The sequence below is a fragment of the Protopterus annectens genome, chromosome 12.part0 (genome assembly GCF_019279795.1).
Source record: "Protopterus annectens isolate FY-2018-M chromosome 12.part0, PAN1.0, whole genome shotgun sequence".
Lineage (NCBI taxonomy): Eukaryota > Metazoa > Chordata > Ceratodontiformes > Protopteridae > Protopterus > Protopterus annectens.
Genome location: NC_056746.1, coordinates 1152088126 through 1152094125, shown reverse-complemented (window position 1 = coordinate 1152094125; position 6000 = coordinate 1152088126).

Sequence of the window (6000 nt, the reverse complement as noted above, 5' to 3'; positions counted from 1 at the left end):
AGTAACAGCAGACCAAATAAAAATAATACACTGAAGGCAACAGAGTACCACCAAAGGATTTAGTGTAACACACTTTTAATCAATGCTTTCATCAAACAGACTTCTTCAGAAATACAAAAAACTTTCTAAAATATGTGAATATATACTGAAACCAAACCCTTAATAAACAATCAATTAACTCATTAAAACACTGTTGTGATTTAAAAACACACACCTACTTAAAAAACGTAAAAACATTAAAAGTTAGACAACCAGTTTATTTTCCAATAAAATGCGATAACTACCTTGATTATAGCAAGCTCAGATGCTCATAAGCCTAGTACTTATTATACAGCAGGAACTTCTTATTGTAACATTTGTTAATGTATGTTATGTACTTCACAGATGATGATTCTAGTTGTCTACTGATGTACTATGTTCTTCATCTGTAAATATGTTGTAAGTAATTGCTATGTAAATTGTTAATCGCTATGTAATCCAATGTAACTACTGTCTATTAATTTTAACTGTGGAGCTTTTCTCCCCGGGCCTCCGCTGAAAATGGACCTACGTCCAGTCGGACACTCCTGGCCTACAAATATAAATAAAATAAATAAAAACATTTAATGTTAACCATCTCATTTAAACCTGGGGGATGATCTGCCCCCAGTTTCAATTGCCATAATGTTTCTCTTCTTTCAACTGTTTTTTTTAAATTTCCCCCTCTTAAATTTTTCTCTATATGTTCTAAGATGGAAAAAGTTAACTTTTTATACGAAGTGCTATCAACTGACTGCCTGTATAAAGCATTATTTGTGTCTTTAGTCCTAATGGCATAATAATATTCCTTTACATGAGTGTTCAGATTCCTAGTAGTCATACCTATGTAGCAGTTTTTTAACTGGGTGTTTTTAAATCACAATGAGTTGTTTATTAAGGGTTTGGTTTCAGTATATATTCACGTTTTAGAAAGTTTGTTTTATTTCTGAAGAAGTTTGTTTGATGAAAGCATTGATTAAAAGTGTGTTACGCTAAACCCTTTGGTGGTCCTCTGTTGCCTTAAGTGGCACAAATTATGTCAGAAGAAATAGAATTAACTATACAACATCAGTCGAAAGGAAATAGTTCTGGGCTCGACAGTCTGTCTACTGAAATATACTTAGAGGGTGTTAGAAGTTTCATTTGAATCTTTATAAATGTGGTAAATTAAGTGGGAAGGTGCATGGTTCTTGCTTTAGTTATCCTAAAAACTAGGAAAAGAGCACTTTCTGGTATCTTCATATGGACCGATTTCAATCTTTAATCATGATTAGGTCCTTACACCTACTCTGACCAATGAAATACCTAGATTCATCCAGATCACACAGGATTTAACCTGGGCTGGACAGCTTGGGCTAGACTTAAAGATGATGTTTTTGTTTGAGGAAGTTAATAGGTTTAAAACTTCTCTTTTACCAACAAGTTTAGATGCTAAGAAAGCTTTCAACAGGCTACACTGGGATATTTGTATTCCTCGCAATGATCAGATGTGATACCCCTGGGGTATTTCTTGATCCCCTGAAACTACTTCACTTGGGTTCCTCCTCCAGAATTAAAATTAGGTCATTATCATCCCTGTATTTTGGAATCGCAAGAGGAACAAGGCAGGGGTGACACCTTACTATTAATATTTACTTAAAACCTCTTGCTTCTTGTTTAAGGTATTCAGATATGGAATGGTGTTGCCAGTATAAGCCCTCACTCTACACAGACCACCTAAACATCTAACGCAGAAAGAGGTCTCCTACCGCTCTTTAAAATGTTGCAGAATTTTGGTGCACTTTCAGGATATAAATGTAAGGCAGAGAAGACAAGGGTAGTAAAACCTGTATTTTACCCACAGTGATTCATTAACTGCTGACCTTTTAGACTATGTATGGCTGAGGGGAAATGACAGGATTGGAATGAATATTTTATCTGTATTCTTTGCAGGGTGGGCTAGGTGTACCAGACCTTGAGCTTTACATTAAGGCCTCTAGACTTAAGATGTTTCACAGTATTTTCATTTTATTGATTACAAGCCAATATGGAAGACAACTTTGTTTGCCAAAGTGATGGGTATATCAAAATTACAAGGCTTTGGAGGGTAGGGAGAAGACCAAGGTATACACGGAGTCCCGAATCCTCTTTGATTTGGTAAGTGTTACTAGTTAGGCCTTGACATCATCAGGGTCTATGCCATGGCTGCATGTACTTGTACCTTTGCAAGAACACAAGGGATGGGGATCTTTCTCTTTAATGGACATGTGAAAAAAATCTTTGTTAATGGAACAGCAAATAGCCGATAGTCAACCCATGTCTTTGCAAGACTACTTTTGAAATAAATGGAAAGAATAGAGAGATTTAAAACACTTTGATAACTGAGGTTAAACAAGTTATTCGCAACAAATTAAATTATCCCTTGTGGATTAGGCAGATATTAAACAAAGCAGTGAATTAACCAAATAAAATAAATTACACAATCTTTATAAAACCTTAGCTGGTAGCAGAGAAAATAGAACACACACCTTTAGACTTCTTTGGGAACAGGAACTGGAATTACCCATACCAAGAGAGCTCTGGTTGCATGCACTCTAGGTACAAAGATATATATCTGGCAGGTTAATACAGATGTAGTCTTCTGCACATCCCCATTGGAAGTGTTGGAGTACTACCTATGGATTGGTTAAATATTTTTTGGAACTGCTCTAGTTTGGGCTTTCCTTAGAAGGAAATACAAAACATCTTAAACAGTCTAGGAGTAGGCCTAGTTTTGTTGACAAAGTTATTTCTTCTGGGTATCTGCAGACAGAGAAATCAGAGTACCAGTCATCAACCCCTCATAATTCTTTATATTGCTGAAAAGATGTACATATCAACCGACTTAGTGAAGCTGATGACCATTCTCAGGGATCTTGAAACTGTGAGTATAAATTAATTTAAATTACAGGATAAATAGTAATTATGGATTACAGTTATGGATTCTCAAGTAGAGGAACAATAAGGCATAACTGAGGGTTTTCTGGTTATACGACATGGTAAGTGTATTATAATTGTGCACCTTTATTATTGCTACAGCAGTGCTACTTAATCTTTTCTGATTTTACAATATGCAGTGCTGTTTACATATGTATGTTTCTGTCAAGACGTTTGGAAGACTTTGAATTAGTCTTCTATTTAACAAAAACAACTATGCTGGGAATCTTTTTTTTCATCTATTTAGTTATACACAAGTACTTTACACAAGTGTCAGACCCATAGGTGATGATGGGCAAAAATAGCAGAGATGCATCTTGACCGGGGAAATCAAGTGAAGGTGGTTGTCCCCCATCACTGAGAAACTTGAACAGGCTATGATTGGGAGATCTTCCCGTATCACCCAACAGCATGAAGTAGCACTGTTTTTCAACCACAACAGATGATAATTACTTTTGGTCTTTTTGCTAGAATGGTAGGAATGCAGACAAATTTTTCCCTTGCCACAAGATGGACAATGTTTGTCTCTCAAACTCCACCTCACCTTGCTGCACTAGACAGGAGAGTGGGAGAACCTCAGAGTACTACTCAGTCAAACATCTGAGACAGTGACTGCTCCTGAATCTGCAGCTCCAGAAAAATGTCGACTGAGAGCAGTAAGACTAGTCTGTCAGCAATTGAACTTCCCCAAGAATATAGAGTATGGTTGATCTGGTGGCATACAGGAATAAAGCATCAACTACAGCCCAGCCGATCCTGGTTTGATTAGTGGCTCAGATGACTGACGGAGTGGCAGGGAGTGATGGGCATGCCTAGCCAGGTGAGAGGGTGCTATTTGATTATGTGATTATGTTTCCTTAGGGGAGGCATGTTTCAAATAGGGTATTTGCCCTTAAAAGTAGTCAATGCATGTGGGCGGTGGGGATGGGGTTGGTAGGGTGCACACACAAAAAAATCTCTCGGGATGAAAGTAGAGACACCCAAGCCCCCAGGGTGCCCTTATGATCCAAAACTTGGTATTGGAGTAAGTCTGGGGCTAGAAGATAAACCTAGCATGGACATGGTGCACTGAGAGCTGTAAAGATTACATATGTCACAAGGGGGACCAAAAAAAAAAGAATGGGGACAGTGCTTTTTTATGGGATATGCCAGTTGCCCTTCAACTCTCGCTGAACAAGGGGTATGTTATTGAGTGTTCTATACTTCTGTAGGTACGACAAAATGAAGTGCATGTCTGTCTGATGAAAGATGTTCTGGAAGCAGATTTCCCTCAAAGCTTTTGGCATAAGAATTACTACTAAGAAGAAACTCCAACTGGCTGACGCACATCTACATTTTGAGGGAAAACCTCAAGCTTCCCACCAAGACAGTAAAGCACTATCAAATGCCTGGCTCAATGCTACAGAGTGATGGGTCCTTCACTGCAACTCAGGTGACTAGTGGCCCCAGGTGATTAGTGGCCTGGCAATGGAGAAGTGCTTTGGTCAGCATGCCTCCCTCGTGCAAGGAGGAATAATTATACCTAGGAGGCACAAGGAGTGCTGTGATTTTTTTTTTTGATGGGGACAGGGGAATCCACCAATCATGCTTCAGGGAGGGAACAGCAGGGATACCCGAGAGGACATACCCCATACGTCTGCTGCAACCCATTGCACATTTCTGCCCTGGTGCTTTGATGAGTGCATGCAGTTGCAGGACTACAGCAAATAGCCTCAAACCATCCTCATTAGCTTTCTAAATGATGGTCCCTCCTGAATGGCCTTCACCTACATGATGGATTACAAACTGACTGACTAACAGATGGTTGAGGCAAAAAAGGGCCATTTGTCATCAGAAAATACAATAGTTTCACATAAATAAAACAGAGGTTTACTTGGAGACTGATGAAAAACTGTCAATCACATCAGTGCCTGGTGACAGAAGTCTGTCGCAAAGAGAGGATCTGAGCATGTGGTGGCTCTGCAAAAGCTGACACCTCAAAGACCACTGCAACACACTCATCTTCAACTGTGCAAACAGAAAAAATAAAAAGGCTGCTGCAACCATGATCTCCAGAACACAAAGAAGGGTCAAAGATTGAACATTCATTTGCATCCTTAGTCTGCCAACTTCATGAACTCATGAGCCCATTTTGTAAGTTGGAATGATGGACAGTGGAGTACCCAGCTCTGTAACAGAGAAGGCAATCCTCTGCGCTAGACTCAGAACATCTTCCCGTTAGTGGTAGCTCAACAGCATCTCCAGTAATGTTATTAGGGAAGCCCTCAATGTGGCCATCAGGAGCTAGTCCAAATAAGATAATGCAAAGAGTATCTTTGGCTTTGTCAGACCTTGCAAACACCTGATAATCACTTTGGGAGCAAGTTCATAGGTTGGTACGAGGCTATCAGCCCTAGGGTCTATACAAGACTAGCCATAACAATTCCCTGGCTATTTCTTCCCACAGTATTTACTTCCCTGAACCCCTGTCTAGCACAGCAACTGACGTGATCCCCGGGGTGAATTTCCCATCTCCCATCCACTCATCAAGGTTCCTTTTGAAGAGGGCCAAAGAGGCGCTCTGCTTGACATGTATGGGCAGTCTATTCCAGAGCCTGGGAAAAACAAGCAGCAGCATTCTGTACTGAATGTGATGCCTACCCAGAATGAATCATGGAAATCATTCTGTTAGGGCACTGGATGAAAAGCTAGAAAGCATCCATCATGTACAATGACACCATCATGGCACAGTGTAATAGCAGAAGCAGGACCCCTTGGAGAGTCACCCTGTTAAGCTTCATGTATTGGATATGCACAACACCTAAAATGGAATGGAAGTCCTTTCCTTTTGGAATTAGAAACAAGCAGAAGTAGAACCTCTGGCTTTGTTACAAAGAAAGAACAGCCTTTACAGACCCTTTGAGAGGTACAGTGCGAGTACATTCCAAGATTTTTATGGAGACCACCTTAGTCAGCTTAACACAGTCCTTTCTGAAGGAGAATATAAAAACAGTAAAAGTAAGACCAACTGTGATCACGAGGGACATA